The sequence below is a fragment of the Nycticebus coucang genome, chromosome 5 (genome assembly GCF_027406575.1).
Source record: "Nycticebus coucang isolate mNycCou1 chromosome 5, mNycCou1.pri, whole genome shotgun sequence".
Classification (NCBI taxonomy): domain Eukaryota; kingdom Metazoa; phylum Chordata; class Mammalia; order Primates; family Lorisidae; genus Nycticebus; species Nycticebus coucang.
The window spans coordinates 55,948,965-55,967,156 of NC_069784.1; the positions used below are offsets into that span (position 1 = coordinate 55,948,965).

Sequence of the window (18,192 nt, forward strand, 5' to 3'; positions counted from 1 at the left end):
GTGCTCGCTTGGCTTTTTTCTCGCATGGCCCCTGGAGAGGAAAAAAATATCCTCCAGGGGCTGCGCCTGTGGCTCAGTGAGTAGGGCGCCGGCCCCATATGCCAAGGGTGGCAGGTTTGGACCCAGCCCCGGCCAAAACTGCAACAGAGAAATAGCCGGGCCTTGTGGCGGGCACCTGTAGTCCCAGCTCCTCGGAGGCTGAGGCAGGAGATACGCGTAAGCCCAAGAGTTAGAGGTTGCTGTGAGCCATGTGACGCCAGGGCACTCTACCGGAGGGCGGTACAGTGAGACTCTGTCTCTACAAAAAAAAAAAAATATCCTCCAGGCCCAAAGGCGCGACCCGCCCCATCCTTGCCCTCACTGCGTCCCCGCCCCATCATCACGGGAGGGTTAACGTGAAGTGGGTGGGGAAGCAGTCGCGCCGTGGGGCTGGCGCCCGCCCTCCCTGGAGAGCACTGGTGCAACCCCTGGGGTGGGGGGGTTCAACGAGGGGTGATAGGAGGAAGGCAAAGTAGATCTTGGTCTGCATTATCCTGCAAAACAGAGTAAAATGGTGCAGAAGGTTTGTGGGGTTAGGGGAGTTAGGAGATTCTCATGCACTGCGAGAACCGAACTGCCCAGGAAGTGCTTTTAGCCAGGGAGGGGGAGATGAAAATTTCCTGCTGAAGGCCAGTCAACATTGAAGGTTGGCCACTCCGTCCTGCAAAAAGTAATCAGTTTAGCTCTCTTTTTTTCCACCACAAGTCCCAAATTTTGAGCTCTGAGTTCAGCGGCACTAAAATTCCAATGTAATATAAGACACATACACACTGAAGACATACATATCCACGGCCAGCAGAAAAAATAGGACAACGGTCTCTGACCGTGCTGCGGGGGTGACCCACTTTGTCCACCCAGAAAAACTACAAGAGGGGTGTCCACACCCCACCCTGAGGAGTCCACATCTTGGGGTGGGGAGGCAATGTCCCTTCCAGAAGGGACCAGAACGTCTTCTCAGCACCCCTGGCTGGCAGCCTCCAGCACGTCCACTTTGACTTTACACCAACCACTTTTACAGATTCCAGATTTCCAAAAACAACCATGGCAGACAAGACAGACAGACACTTACCACATAGCAGCCCTTTGGGTCAGGGTCCTCAAGGGGTCTTGGGGGACTTCCCAGCCAACGCACCAAATGTTATGCCCAGATCTTGAAATCCCCCACAAAGACCACCAAGGAGCCGAGTCCGATGCAAAAGCAAAAGAGCTGTTTTATTGCAAGTTCGAGCTTGGGTTCCCAGGGTCTCCGCTACAACGGATCCAAGCCAGGAGCCCCAAGCTCTGGAGCAGGGGGTTCTTATGGTCCCGCACAGCAGGTGGGTGTGCACAGCTTGAAACAAAGGGGGCGCTTCTGGATTGGTCAGGTGGGGGGGGTCCCTGATTGGTGGGCAGTTGTCTCATGATTTCGGGGAATTGCCTGGGCTTGCCTGGGAAGTTAAACTTACTGAGTGAAATGGTGGGGGGGGAACAAAACTTAACTCCTAAGATGGCGCTGGTCTGGTTCTTTCAGTATCATGGCAGCTGGCATGGGGACAAACTTGGCATGGGGACAACTTGGGAGATGTAGTACCTTGGGAACTTCATGTAGATAATTTATTTTACTATTGTTTAGCCATTGCTAGGGGGTTGGGGGAAATGAGAGAATTTCCCTGTTCTATGGGGGTAAGTTTTCCCATTGTTCTACCTGTTGCTAGGAGTTCTTGGGAACTCAGGGAACTTCCTTGTTCTATTCTGAAAACTGCTTGAGGAATTAACCCAAGGCGGGGGTCTCAGGCTGAGACAGTTGGGGGCCTTTTGGGGTCCTTTGGCTGGGTACTACAAGCTGAGGCAGGAGGATCATTTAAATCTAGGAGTTTGAGATTGCTATGAGTTAGGCTGACACCAGGGCACTCTAGCTTGGGGCAAGAGAGTGAGGCTGTCAAAATATAAAATAAAGTAAAATTAAATTAAAATTAAAGGATGGCCTTGGTGGCTCATGCCTATAATCCTAACACTATGGGAGACCAAGGCAGTTGGATAACCTGAGTTCAGGAGTTCAAGACCATTCTGAGCAAGAGCAAGACCCCATCTTTATTAAAAATAGAAAAAAGTAGTCGGGCGTTGTGGCGGGTGCCTGTAGACCCAGCTACTTAGGAGGCTGAGGCAAGAGGATCACTTGAACCTGGAAGTTTGCGGTTGCTGTGAACTATGATCCTATGGCATTCTACCCAGGGCGAGAGAGTGAGACTCTGTCTCAAAAAAAAAAAAATTTAAAAAATTAAAAAATTTACAATTTCTTATGTGAAAAATACACTGGGTAGCATTAAATATTTCAGAAGAAAAGGACAGTAAACTTGAAGGCATATAGATAACTATCCAAAATAAAAGAGTAGAGAGAATTTTTTGAGTGACATTTAGAAAAAGAAAGAAAAACGTGTCACTGAGCATTGAGACAATTTTAAGTGGCCTAATATACAGGTATTTGGAGTTCCCAAAGGAAAAGAGAGAGGGGGATGAATTTGCACTCTCTGCCTGACCAAGCAGGAGTATCATAGTCTCCAACACTTAGGCTGAGACTTACACCATCAGCTTCTCTGGTTCTTAGGCCCTCAGTATTGGGCTGAACTACACCACCAGCTTTCCTGATCTCTAGCTTGTAAACAGAGGAACAGACATCATAATCATCATGTGAGCTAATTCCTCACAATAAATCTTTCTCTCTGTAGATGGATAGATTTTACTGGTTTTGTTTTTGTAGCGAGCCCTGGCTAATACAAAGGTACATCATAATCAAATTGCTAAACATTAGTAATAAAGAGAAAACTCTTAAAAAGTCAGATTAAAAAGACATCTCATATATACATAGGTAAGTGGGGTTATCATTTACTGTCACATGCCTTAACCATTCAGGTCCCCTTTCAGCTCCTGTAATACCCCAGGTGCTTTCCTGGCTCAAGGCCTTCTTACATGTTGTGGCTCTGCTTGCAATGCTCTTTCCTCCCACTTTTACCCAGCCGCCTCCTATTAATTCTTTGGTGTTGGCATAATTGCTACTTTTCTTTGTGAGGCCTTCCCTAAGCAAAGTGTTTACCATGAGTCACTCACTATGCCAAGTGCTTTACATATATGATTTCATTTCATATATGAATTAGATCTTCATTAAATTCTCCCACAGTAGCTGAAATTTTTCTTATGCTTATGAAAGCAATTGTCATAGTTTGTGATTAAATACAATAGAATCTCCATAAATGACCACCTCCTAAGGTTGACCTAATTTTCACTGCCTGGCCATGCACCGCATGTATGTGTCCGTACAGTAGGCCCAGTTCCTTATGCTGACATAGTAACTCTGTATGTTGACCAGTTTGTTGTAGTCCCTTGGGTGGCCAGCTTACAGAGGTTCTACTGTATATATTTGTGTGTTGCCTGTCTCCCTCAGGAGACTATAAGCTTTGTCCATGGTTCCTCAGCTTACTCAAGCATCCCACAGTGACTAACAGATGATAGGCATTAAAAAATAGTTGTAATAAACAAATGAGTGAGAAACTTTTGGAAAGAGGGCTGGTGCCACGGACCGCTCTGTCGGTGGGCTCCAGTCCGAGGGAAAGTAGGGAGAAGGAACGAGGAAGGTTGAGAGGTCGGCGCAGGAATGACAGTCTGGCACACTACGGGTGAAGTATGCAGCTGTAAATTTACTGGGTACACATGTTGGTATTTATACATTTTTATAGAGCTTACATAATGCAATCTTTTTGCTTACGTGCGCGGGTTATCTTTGTGTTTGTAAGTGTGATTTATCATGCATTGTTATGTCTTAAGGTTCCGCTTCCCGGAGGGTAGCGGTTATTAGTCAACTCTGCCCGCTTCCTCCTATCTCAGGAATGTTACCGCCTCCAACTCTTTTCTTAGTTTCTTATTATCTTTTTAGAACAGCTTGATATCTTCTTTATGTTAATGCTTGACTAATTCTACATTTACTATTTGATCTTATTGTTATTGATAATTATAATTTTGATTTAGAGTAAATTTCTTGACAAGTATTAGTTTTTCTATTGACTTTTATTATGCGTGACAGTTGGTGAAGTAAGATGTTCTGAACAGGACTTCATGGTGGGTGGATGTGTTTTAGTGACTTTGTAACTTATGTAGATAATTTGTATTTCGTGTCCTTAGGCTTATCGTTTTAGCTCACTGGTATTTATGGTGGGAAAACATCTTTATGTGCTTATTGTTGGTGCCACTGAGTCTAATAGCTCATGAGGTGGTGTTATATCTGGATCAACAGTGTATTGTGTTCATTCTTAAGAAAGTACATATTGATAGTTTATCAGAACAAACAGACTTCTGGTACAGGATGACAAACACATGAGTAGACGCCACAATCTTTAAACTTAAGCGGGTAACTGAGCATGCTAGGCAACATTTCTGATGCTGTGCATACTGGGGGCGCTGGGGGCAAAGCTCCGGGGAGCACAAACCACCTTCCCGTCGTTCTATGACGCGGACAGCACTGCCTCACTACGGCTATATGCCGTGGGCGCGGCAGGCTGGGATCTTCTTTTCTCTCTCAACCCTTTCTTTCTGGGTTATCTCATCAATTCTCATGATTTAAAATATTATCTGTATGCTGATGACTCTTAACTTTATATCTCTAATTCAAAGTTCTTGTCACTGGGTGGCGCCTGTGGCTCAAAGGGGTAGAGTTCCAGTCCCATGCTGGAGGTGGCGTGTTCAAACCCAGCCCCAGCCAAACACTGCACAACAACAACAACAACAACAAAAAAACCTAATTGCTATCCCAAAGTTCTTGTCACTTACTAATCACCATTAATTGTAATCATGTGAGATAACCATTATTATCCCTATTTTATACTGAAACATTTGGGGAAAATTACAAATTCCCATGCCATCATCAAATGTAGGGTTTTATGGATGTTATGATGCATTCCTAAGAAAGTTCTGCAGTGGGCGGTGCCTGTGGCTCAAGGAGTTGGGTGTTGGCCCCATATATTGGAGGTGGCAGGTTCAAACCCAGCCCCTGCCAAAAACTGCAAAAAAAAAAAAAAAAAATCTAAAAAGAAAGATCTGCAGTATCATTTCATTACAAAGTGCTGGCTTGGTCTTTCTCAACATTGCATCTGTTGAGTTCAGAGTTGAAGACCTTTGTAGGATTCGTTATATAAAGATCCTGGATTGATGGACCAACCAAGTAGTTACATGTAGATTCTGGTAATGAGTGGGGTGAGATGAATTGGATAAACAGCATTCTTTACAGAATTCTAACTCAAGAATGCTTCTTTTTGTGTTGGTATGCTGTGAGTAACAAAAAGCATCCTTTATAAATACTTAGCTCAGTACAGATTTTAAGTCATTGACATGTGACTAAAGAAACATATCCACTTCTGTGGTTATGGGACTACTGTAGGCTACACTTTTTTTCTTTCTTTCTTTTTTTTTGGGACAGAGTCTCATTATGTCACCCTTGGTAGAGTGCTGTGGTGTCACAGCCCACAGCAACCTCAAACTCTTGGGTTTAAGTGATTCTCTTGCCTCAGCCTCCCAAGTAGCTGCAACTACAGGCGCCTGCCACAACGCCCAGCTATTTTTTTTTTTTTCCTTGATGCAGTTGTCATTTTTGTTTAGCAGGCCCAGGCCAGATTCGAACCTGCCATCCTCGGTGTATGTGGCCACTGCCATAACTGAGCTATGGGTACCGAGCCAGGCCACAGTTTCTTTAATAGTATATAAAATCATTTAAAATTGAGCAGTGCCTGAGGCTGAAAGGAGTAGGGCGCTGGCCCCATACACCAGAGGTGGCAAGTTCAAACCCAGCCCCAGCCAAAAACTGCAAAAAAAAAAAAAAAAAAAATCGTTTAAAATTTACAGTAATCCAGATTACTTAAGAGTCTCAAAAAGACCACTATAAGTGAAAAGCCTATAAGTAAACCTTTAAATGGTTCCATCTTGTGAAGGCAAGTTTGAAGTCTTTTGTGAGTTGGAAGGGAAAGAACATGGATAGAACTCCACATGTGGCTTAGGGCCTGATCATCCTGGCTTCGTGGGGGCAGGCCTGCAGGCAGGTACCTGTATATCTCAGCTATTTTCAGACTACTCCCTAAAGATGAATGACTGCCTTCAGATGGTCCCTTGAAGGTCAAACATTCAAACAGCTTATTTCCCCAGAACCTTGTTCTGTGGTTTTGTTTTTGATTACTTAGCATAAGAATAGCTTTAGATAATGTTAGTAAAGTGGTTATCAGTTAATCCCTAAGTGCCAGGCAGTAAGAGGCCTAGGGCTAAGATTTAAGTCATATGTTTATTGATTAAGTATGTGCCTAAGGTTTAAGTCATATGTTTATTGATTAAGTTATGTGCCTATATAAGCTTTGGTGGAAGAAATAAAGTCGCTGTTTGCCTGAGTGAGCGTTCAGCCTTCCTTATTCCCTGACATTTCATCACAGGCTTAATCTCTGTGGCATGGCCACTGAAGAAACATTCACACAACAGACCACTATAGGCTAATAAGGGAGCTGTGTGAATTACTAAATCCTTGAGCAGGTGAAGAAAGGGCTAAGTTTTGAGGGGTGAATAGGAATTAGCTCAACTAACACTCCAGGTTTCACATCAAAGAACAACATGGATTCACTTGGCCAGTTTATGGTTTCTGTGGGGTCTGGACATCTGCTAGCAGGGGACGTGGTGAGAGATGAGGCTGGAGAGGCTGGAGAAGCAGGTGGGGGCTCAAGAGTCCAAGGGACCACACAGTCCCAGACTACTGTGCTGGGGGGGATTGCTCTGGAGGCAGCGGGGAGCCACAGGAGGGCTGAGGGCTACCATCATCTGGTTTCTATTTTAGGAGGATCATGATAGAGGCTATGAGGACACTGCACTGAAATCAAGGAATTACTTGGTGCTTTGTAGGGCGGGTGAATTGAAGGGAATGAGGCCCAGGGCCTGGGAGAGGAGCAGCACCAGTCTTCTCAGTTTTTGGGCTTGGATGGGGAATACTGTTTGGACTGGAAAAGCAGGAGTATCTTTGGGGGCAGAGGGAAGAAAAATGAGTTCTGTTTTAAATACATTGTGTTGGTGGTACCTGTAGAGATGGTAGAGAAGTTTGGAACTTAAGGGAAAGACCTGAAAATGTCCCTTGATTTATGGACATGGAACATACAACTGTTGAGGTGGAGAGGTGAGACTGGAGGAGTGGGTGGGATGTAGACAGATGCGAACAGGAGTAGACTGGCCACTTTCAGAGACCTTGCTGTGAGGAGGGACAGCAGGAGTCAGAGATGAAGAAAGAATTAAAAGTTTCTTCCTCCCTCCTTCCCTCCCTTCCTTCCTTCCTTTCTTTGAGAGTCTCACTTTGTCACCATGGTTAGAATGCTGTGACATCACAGTGAGATGGTAGTCTGGTGGTTTGGGGGTCCAGTGTCCCGATTCCCCTTCCCCAGGAAACATGGATGGGAGGGGAAACATGGGATGAGGCCTTGCTGACTTCATGGTACACACATGGGCAGGATAAGGTCATGTGATCCCATTGATGTTAAAAATGTTTTTGGTTAACTATTATTTTGCTTAACCAAGTAACCACAGGTACCATGCTGTATGTGCTGGTTGTGGAGTCTGGCAGCTTTCTTACTGTGTCTTCCAACTGATAAAAGCTGTGCATTAGCCCTGCTTGCTGCTGCTCTCCTCTGATCTCTCAGAGACTTGTGGAGACAGCCAGCCAGCCAGTCTAATAAAGGCTCCTTATTGGCATTTTAAAGATTATTTGTCTGGTGGTCTTTTCTTGCCCACAGAAACCTTAAACTCTTGGACGTAAGCAATCCTCTTGCCTCAGCCTCCCAAGTATCTGGGACTACAGGTGCCCGCCACAACACCCGGCTGTTTTTAGAGACAGGGTTTCGCTGTGGCTCAGGTTGGTGTAGAACTCCTGAACTCAAGCAATTCACTCTGCCTCTCGAGTGCTGGTATTACAGGCATGAGCTACCACACCTCACTTTTTCTTTTCTTTCTTTTTTTTTTTTTTTGTAGAGACAGAGTCTCATTTTACTGCCCTCGGGTAGAGTGCCGTGGCATCACACGGCTCACAGCAACCTCTAACTCTTGGGCTTATGCGATTCTCTTGCCTCAGCCTCCCGAGCAGCTGGGACTACAGGCGCCTGCCACAATGCCCGGCTATTTTTTTGTTGCAGTTTGGCCGGGGCTGGGTTTGAACCCGCCACCCTCGGCATATGGGGCCGGCGCCCTACTCACTGAGCCACAGGCGCAGAGAAGAAAGTATATAAAGATTAAGTTTGATGAGACTAAATTTATTTAGCAAACAAATTATTTTGCCAACCAATGTGAGAGGGAATCAACCAGAGTGGGAATGGTGGGGAATGAGAAACAAAATGGGGATTGGAAGGACTGAAGCAGCTGAGACTGCAGCCAGCACTCAACTGTGAAACCAGCTTTGTTATATAGTATCTAAACAAGGTCGCTTAGGGTGGTGCCTGTGGCTCAAAGGGGTAGGGCGCCAACCCCATATGCTGGAGGTACAGGTACCAACCCAGCCCCAGCCCAAAACTGCAAAAAAAAAAAAAAAAAAAAAAAATCAATAAAAAAAATTAAAAAAAATTGCTTACTAGAGGGAAATTGAAGTGAATTTAGTACAGGAAGTAAAATTAACTTTAGGAAGGAACAGCTAAGTGCTTTCCGGCAAAAGATACAAAGAAAAGCCAGTCGAGGTGGCTCATGCCTGTAATCCCAGCACTGGGGAGGTAGGTGGATTGCCCTGAGCTCACAGGTTCACGACCAGCCTGAGCAAAAGCGAGACTCTGTTTTCTAAAAAATAGTTGGGTGTTGTGGTGCATGCCTATATTCCAAGCTACTTGAGAGGGTAAGAGAATCACTTAAGCCCAAGAGTTTGAGGTTGCTGTGAGATGTGATGTCACACTACTCTACTGAGGGTGACAAAGTGAGACTCTGTCTCAAAACAAACAAACAAACAAACAAACAAACAATACCATAAAAAGGAAAGTATGCAGGGGCTACCTGACTTCTGGCAGAGGAGAAAAGAATGCTGTTATTCAAGGAGGAGAAGCAGTTGGGGGTCATTCCTTGAACATCTTCCCAGGCTGTGAGGGCCTTGCTGCCTCATAGCTGGTACTCCACAAAATTAGTCTTGCTTTGATTATCTTTGATAGAAAAGGGGGTGAGTGTAGACAGAAAATTAAGTTTCTGAAGAAAAACTATCGTATGTCTATGTATCTCCATACATGATCAAATACATACAACCATATATATATATATATATATATTCCTGATTTCTCTTTATTTTTAAAATATGTATATTTTGCCATGTGGCTCAGTATGAAATCCTGTTCCCTTTGTTCCTGTCTTGGAGCTCTTGTTCCTGGCTTGTGAGTGGGAGACCTGGTTCCTAGCTTGCTTGAAAGGCCACCACAGGCCCTAAGCTCTTTATGAGAAATAAACTGCTTCTTTTCCAAATTATAAACTTTGACATTTTTTCTGGATAACACCTATGAGCTGAACAAGAAGGAATCTATGCAGTTGTTGACATTTCTTTTTGCCTTGGGAAAAATATATTGGATATCAGGACTTGACCAGGCACATTGAGATAGAGGGTATCTTAAGTGGCCAGTAAGGAAATGAGAGGCACCCAGCTTTATTAGTCTCCTGGGAAGTGCAGCTTAACCACTGCACACCCATCAAAATAGACATTTAAAAAAACTGACAGTAACATACGCAAGTCCATAAACGTTATCCACCATATTAACAGAGGCAAAAATAAAGATCATATGATCCTCTCAATAGATGCAGAAAAAGCATTTGATAAAATCCAGCATCCTTTTCTAATTAGAACACTGAAGAATATAGGCATAGGTGGCACATTTCTAAAACTGATTGAAGCTATCTATGACAAACCCACAGCTAATATTTTACTGAATGGAGTAAAACTGAAAGCTTTTCCTCTTAGAACTGGAACCAGACAAGGTTGTCCTCTGTCACCTTTACTATTCAATGTAGTGCTGGAAGTTCTAGCCAATACAATTAGGCAAGACAAGGAAATAAAGGGAATCCAAATGGGAGCAGAGGAGGTTAAACTCTCCCTCTTTGCTGATGATATGATCTTATACTTAGAGAACCCCAAAGACTCAACAACAAGACTCCTAGAAGTCATCAAAAAATACAGTAATGTTTCAGGATGTAAAATCAATGTCCACAAGTCAGTAGCCTTTGTATACACCAATAACAGTCAAGATGAGAAGCTAAGTAAGGACACAACTCCCTTCACCATAGTTTCAAAGAAAATGAAATACCTAGGAATATACCTAACAAAGGAGGTGAAGGACCTCTATGAAGAAAATTATGAAATCCTCAGAAAGGAAATAGCAGAGGATATTAACAAATGGAAGAACATACCATGCTCATGGCTGGGAAGAATCAACATTGTTAAAATGTCTATACTTCCCAAAGCAATCTACCTATTCAATGCCATTCCTATCAAAATACAAACATCGTACTTTCAAGATTTGGAAAAAATGATTCTGCGTTTTGTATGGAACCAGAAAAAAACCCGTATAGCTAAGGCAGTTCTTACTCATAAAAATAAAGCTGGGGGCGTCAGCATACCTGATTTTAGTCTGTACTACAAAGCCATAGTGCTCAAGACAGCATGGTACTGGCACAAAAACAGAGACATAGACACTTGGAATCGAATTGAAAACCAAGAAATGAAACTAACATCTTACAACCACCTAATCTTTGATAAACCAAACAAGAACATACCTTGGGGGAAAGACTCCCTATTCAATAAATGGTGTTGGGAGAACTGGATGTCTACATGTAAAAGACTAAAACTGAACCCGCACCTTTCCCCACTCACAAAAATTGATTCAAGATGGATAAAGGACTTAAATTTAAGGCATGAAACAATAAAAATCCTCCAAGAAAGCATAGGAAAAACATTGGAAGATATTGGCCTGGGGAAAGACTTCATGAAGAAGACTGCCATGGCAATTGCAACAACAACAAAAATAAACAAATGGGACTTCATTAAACTGAAAAGCTTCTGTACAGCTAAGGAGACAACAACCAAAGCAAAGAGACAACCTACACAATGGGAAAGGACGTTTGCATATTTTCAATCAGACAAAAGCTTCATAACTAGGATCTATAGAGAACTCAAATTAATCCACATGAAAAAAGCCAACAATCCCATATATCAATGGACAAGAGACATAAATAGAACCTTCTCTAAAGATGACAGATGAATGGCTAACAAACATGAAAAAATGTTCATCATCTCTATATTTTAGAGAAATGCAAATCAAAACAACCCTGAGATATCATCTAACCCCAGTGAGAATGGCCCACATCACAAAATCTCAAAACTGCAGATGCTGGCGTGGATGTGGAGAGAAGGGAACACTTTTACACTGCTGGTGGGACTGCAAACTAGTACAACCTTTCTGGAAGGAAGTATGGAGAAACCTCAAAGCACTCAAGCTAGACCTCCCATTTGATCCTGCAATCCCATTACTGGGCATCTACCCAGAAGGAAAAAAATCCTTTTATCATAAGGACACTTGTACTAGACTATTTATTGCAGCTCAATTTACAGTCGCCAAAATGTGGAAACAGCCTAAATGCCCACCAACCCAGGAATGGATTAACAAGCTGTGGTATATGTATACCATGGAATACTATTCAGCTATTTAAAAAAATAGAGACTTTACATCCTTCGTATTAACCTGGATGGAAGTGGAAGACATTATTCTTAGTAAAGCATCACAAGAATGGAGAAGCATGAATCCTATGTACTCAATTTTGATATGAGGACAATTAATGACAATTAAGGTTATGGGGGGGAGGAAAAGCAGAAAGAGGGATGGAGGGAGGGGGGTGGGGCCTTGGTGTGTGTCACACTTTATGGGAGCAAGACATGATTGCAAGAGGGACTTTGCCTAACAATTGCAATCAGTGTAACCTAGCTTATTGTACCCTCAATGAATTCCCAACAATAAATAAAAACAAACAAACAAACAAGACAAAAAAAAAACCTGACAGTACCAAGTTTTGGTAAAAGTGTGGAGTAACTAGAATTCTCATACTCTGCCTGTGAGAGTGTAAATTGATAAAACCATCCTGGAAAGCTATTTGTAAGCCTGTGCTAAGGCTTCACCGTGCATTTCCTATGACCCCACAATGCCACCTAGGTGTGTACCCAACATAACTGAGTGAAAAGGACAAGGAGGATATTGTCCTTCTTATATCCTTCTGTCCTTCTTACAGTAGCTTCTTATATATCAAAGGGCAGAAGCGGCAGCAATCCAAGTATCCATCAGCAGCAGAATAGATAAATTGTGGTGAACTCATACAATCTCTTAACTGCAACGATAAACAGGCTGTGCTTCACAAACATTTAACACCGAGTGAAAAATTCCAGACAAATGAGGGTACATTTAAATTTCATTTCTATGACCTGGAATGATAGAAGTCAAAATGGTGTTTATCTTGGGGTGGTGGCCATGTCTTTGAGAGGGTCTGACAGGGCCTGCACAGAAGCTGGTGACATTCCACTTCTTGAAATGGGTGGTGGCTCCAGGCATATATCAACCTGTGTAAACCCATTGGGCTGTATACTTAGATTTATATTGTACCTCTGAAATAATAGGTTATGGCTTTATCTGTTTTTTTGTGTCTTTCTGGCATGTTTTCTTGTAGAAGGGATATTATTTTGTTTTGTATCTCTTTTTAAAAAATTATTATTATAATAGCTTGGTGAGGATTGAACCTAAATCTTTTCCTGTTGCTCATTTTTGTGTAAAAGCAGTTTTCCCAAACTTTTTAGAATGAGACAAACAAACGAACAAACAAACAAAAAAAACTCTTCTAACTTCTCAGACTCCCGCGCCTGTACTTTGGTGCAGTTTCATTATAAAAATATGGAGGCCAATAGCTTTTTACAATAGGGAAGCTGTGAAAGGAGCTTCTGGGCTGCTTTTCTCCGGCTGAGACCCTAGCTTGCTCTCCCCAACTCTGATCAGGGCCTTCTCTTTGCCTCGTCTCTCTTGCCCCTGTCCTGCTCACTTTGGATTCCCCTTCCTGTAGTATCTCCCCAGCCTTGAGTCCCATCTTGGAAGGGGGCCCTGGCAGATAAGTTTTGAAAGCTCCCAATCCTTACTGAGGACTTCTTGCACTTACCTAGTATTGGGAGAGCAAATCCTCTTTTGCTGTGTCTTCCATTCCTGTTGCATTTGGGGTCCTCAGGTCTGTCAGACTCAGTTCCCACTTATTTCTTCTTCTTCCTTTCACACTGATGCTGGTTTGTCACCACTTGCTTGTGTTTGGGCTTCATGGGATACTTTATTATTTACTTTGATTGTAAATGTCTATAGGGTTTGGGTTTTATTGTCTAGTGGCATCTTAGTCTGTTCGTGCTGTTATTACAAAATACTTAAGACTGGTTAATTTATAAACAACATAAATTTATTTCTCACAGTTCTGAAGACTGAGAAGTTCAAGACCAAGACGCCAGCAGGTTCAACATCTGACAAGGCCCTATTCTCATCAATCAGCATTTTTCAGCCCTTTTTTTTTTGTCTTATAGCACACTTGAACCTATGTCAAACTTCCATGGCACACTTAAATTAGGTTAATAAAAAAAAAAGAAGGAATATACTTATTGTGCTTTGAACTTTTTTTTTTTACAACAGCACAAATCCACTTTTATTTACTTTTCATCACTTTAAATCCTTGAGGGGTATAGCATCACATGGATTCTGTGTCCAATGGCCTTAGCAGGAAGGTTGCTTCGGAATTTGGCACAAACCATGCCACTGTTTCCATGGGCTTGAGTTATCTTTCTCCAGATTACTCTGGTTTTGTTTGGTTTGCCGCCAGGAGTCACTGTGTTGTTCTTTGCTTTGTATACATAAGCACATCTCTTGCCCAAATAAAATTCAGTTTCATCTCGGGCATAACAACCTTCAATTTTAAGAAGAGCTGTGTGCTCTCTTTGGTTCCGGAAACCTCTCTTATAGCCAGCAAAAATGGCCTTGGATTACAGCCTTCCAGACATATTTGCCTTTTAGAAGTCCTGTTCCCCACAGACCTCCACAGGCCCCAAGATGGTGGAAAGAGGAAAGCCTTTTTCTCTTTGAGACAGAATCTCACTAGGTTGCCCTCGGTAGAGCGCTATGGTGTCACAGCTCACAGCAACCTCTAACTCTTAGGCTTAAGTGATTCTCTTGCTTCAGCCTCCCAAGTAGCTGGGACTATGGGGTGCCTGCCATAACACACAGCCATTTTTTTTTGGTAGCAGTTGTCATTTTTGTTTAGCAGGCCCAGCCCAGGTTTAAACCTGTCTGCCTTGGTGTATTTGGCCGGTCCCTAACCGCTGAGCTATGGGCACCGAGCTGCTTTGAACTTCTTTTGAAAATAATTTGGGCCGGGCGTGGTGGCTCACGCCTGTAGTCCCAGCGCTGTGGGAGGCCGAGGCGGGTGGATTGCCTGAACTCACAGGTTCAAAACCCATATGAGCAGCAGTCAGCCAGAGTAAGACCCCGTCTCTACCAACAACATCAAAAACAGCCAGCACCGCAGGAGAAGGAAGAAAATCACCAGAAAAGGAGTACTTCAAACAAACATGAACAAGCACACTGAAATTAAAAAAAAAAAAAAAAATTAAAAAAAAAAAAAAGAAAATAATTTGATTAACGATCTTTAAAAATTTTCTTGGGGCTTAGCGCCCATAGCTCAGTAAGTAGGGCACCAGCCACATACACCCAGGCTGGCAGGTTCGAGGTTGGCCCAGGCCTGCTAAACAACCACAACTGCAACCAAAAAATAGCCAGGCATTGTGGCAGGCATCTGTAGTCCTAGCTTCTTGGGAGGCTGAAGCAGGAGAATCACTTAACCCCAAGAGTTTGAGATTGCTGTGAGCTGTGATGTCACAGCACTCTACCGAGGGTGACATAGTGAGACTTTGTCTCAAAAAAAATTTTTTTTTCTTGGCACTCCTGAGATCCTCTCACGGCACACCAATGTGCATGGCACACCAGCTGAAAATCACTGTCATAGATGTTGACTTCTGTGTGCCCTCAGAAAAGGACAAACAGGCTCTTTTGTAAGGGAACTAATCTCATTCATGAGTGAAGAGCTTTCATCACCTAAACACCTCCCATAGGCCCCAGAATTTGGGGGGAACACTTGGACCATAACAAGTTGTCTGTTTTTATGTGAGGATTCAAAAAGATTGAACAGATTTATCTATGTGTATCTTCCCAGAATTCCCTAGACTACAGATATACTTTGCTGCATATATGTATTATATAGATATGAGGTCAATTAAGTTCACTAAGCCATCCTAGAAAAAGTGCTACATACCTTACTGCTGACTGTCACTACGGACACCTTTGAGGTGCTCCCCTTGGGAAGCTGTGCACTGACACCTGCACCTAGTCCACCCTTCAAAGCACTTTTTCTAGAATGAGTTGGTGAACTTTATTGTCAGAACCCATACAATGACTGCCCCGGCCCGCGGGGAATTCAACGGGGACCTGGGAAACAAAGGGGTCAGTCGAATGAGGGGACAAGAGACACGAAAGAATGAGAGCAAGTCAAGAGTCTGATCAAGCTCCGAAGAGTTTATTTTTCAGCTGGGCTTATAAGCACACAAACGAGGAAGTAACTAAGGGCTGTTCCTAGCAGGGCGGGGAGGGGGCTAGTTTCTGGAAAATTACTAGGAGAAGGACCCTAAGGCGGGGGGTGCATTTTTGAGGAGATATGCAAGGGGAAAGTACCGTTGCTGTTTATGGTTGAATTACTGAGAATAGTTTGCTCGTAAAATCAAGATAGCAAGGGGCATTCTTGTGATATGTTTTGGCTCCCGGCATCTCCTCCCTTTTAGTTTTTTAAATTGTTGGGGTCTGTCAGTTGTCGGCGTAGAAGAGAGGGCATTAACCTTTTGGGGGGAAGTATTGACCTGATTCCTCCCGCGGGCATAATGACCGCATGATAAGTTTGAGCGTCTTTTGGGGAGGAGAGGAGAAATTTTTACGACGCTAACCTCTATGCAAATCAGGTTTGCTTCCAAGGGACTCAGAGAGGCTGTTTATGCCTTCCCTCTGCAGTGTCTTTATTGCACCCCGTAAAAAGGTACCCAGGTTGTACTCACACATGATGGTGAGTCAACATGCATAGCTCTGAGTGCTTACGCGGTTCCCGGAGGAATATCTTCGTTGTTAGGTTCGGCAAGGCCCCGGTCTGCAAGGTCGAGTCTATGATAATGGACTTGAATGGGTTTTGATGCCAGGGAGTCAATCTGTGATTTGATAAAATTCATGATTTCGTTAAAAATAATGGGTCCAAGGGTGATTATTAATAGCAAGCTAATAAGGGGACCTGCAAGGGGCATGAGTAAGGAGTACATGGAGGATTTCCACCACTCGCTTGCCTCAGAAGAAAATTTTTGTTTTTGTAAATCTAAGCTAAGCTTATGAAGTTTGTCAATCTGTGTTTCTACTGTGCCTGATTCATTAACAAAGTAACAACATTCCTCTTGTAGAAATAGACATGTTCCTCCTTTTTCGGCGGTGAGAAGGTCTAAGGCTCGTCTATTTTGTAGGGTTACTTGGGCGAGGGAGGTTATTTGTCTTTGTAGGGAGGCAAGGGATTCTGCAGAGGCCTCGACTGCTAGTTGGAATTGTTCTGTCAACTTGGCAGCAGTGATGTAAGAGTGACCAAGGGCCCCTCCTGCAAGTCCCGCAGATATGGCAGATGTTGCAAGAGAGATACCCGCAACTAGGGGAAGGAAAACAGCACGTTTGTTTCTGGAAAAAACACGAGAGTTAATTTTGTCCAAGGGGGAAATAAATTCCCTAGGTGTACGGATGTTCAGTTGAGGAATAAGAGTTACTGGGAGGCACAAGGCTGTAGGCTGAAGTGGGAGGGTAAGATTTTTGGAAAGAGTTCCATTGCACCAAATGAAGGAGCCAGGGGGGGCAGTGATGTTTTGGGTAGGTGGAGAAGTGGTGTTGCAGAGTCTAGTAGAAGCGTTAGAATAACAAAAGATGAAGGAGTCTTCTTGGGGGCTTAAGAACAGAGAAATATCAAGTAGAGGTTTAAAGGATGTTTCTTCTAAAGCAGTAGCATTCAGGGGAGATGACAAAGGGACGGCGGTAAGGGGTGGGCGGCCGAGACTGGCGCAGAGGAAGCAAGAGGTGAGGTTGCCTAGCCCGCTCATATTGGCAATGAGGAGACCTTCACGGAGGAGAGTAAGCCAGGAAAAAGGGCTATCTGAGGAAGGGGGTGCAAGTTGTTTAAGCAAGGCGTTTTCTTGGTTTTGAATTTGGGTATGAAGGGTGGTTTGGATTTGTACGAGGGAGCGCCATATGAACAGCTTGCTGGAAGGCCAGGAGCTGTATGAGGTAGGGTACATGGCGCCTTTGACAGGGGATGTCCATCTATTGTCCCATGGATCTTGAATGATAAGGGTGTAGTGGTCTTGGAAGTAAAAAAGCTTATGGGGACTATTGTAAGGAAGTGAACTAAGGGAATAACTTGAATCAGGATATTGGGTTGGGTGAATATTGCAGTAGTAATAGGGACAGCCTACATTTTGCATGTACCAATAATCTTTACAATTACGATCGGTTTGATCGTACAAAAAACATAGATGTGGGCGGGGATGCCATGCTTGGATTTTAAAGTCAGTAAAATTAAGAAAAATGGTAGAACTGCATCCAGAAGGCGGGCAGTCGGCAGTGGCTAGGAGGTGGCCAAAACCTTTTTCATCAGTGGAGTTTTCAGTTAAATAAAAGCGCCAAGCGAAGGGCTTGGTAACTGCTTGAACAGGTTGGCCCAGTGCCGGCAGGCAGAAGATCAGGAGATAAGGCAGCATCATGGATGGAAATCCGTGGTTCTGGAAGGGAAAGGAGAAAGATAATCTCAGGGAGGTTTTTCTCCCTGGATTTTAGAATTGTTATCAATTTGTTTTACTAATCTTTCAGGCAGCCATCTGGCTGCATTTTCTTTCATATCAAATAGGCATACAGATCCTCGGCCCCAGATAAGAACTGGGTCTGGGCCGTTCCATTTTGAGGTGAGTGGATCCTTCCATAGGACTGTAGCATAATTGTTATTTGTTTCTGGGTGCCAAAGGCG

General features: G+C 43.5%; 1 pseudogene; it reads right to left on the bottom strand.

Annotated features, from left to right (window-relative positions):
- Positions 1-13,774: 13,774 nt before the first annotated feature.
- Positions 13,775-14,107, bottom strand: LOC128586045 (60S ribosomal protein L35a-like; annotated as a pseudogene).
- Between the last annotated feature and the right edge of the window lie 4,085 nt (positions 14,108-18,192).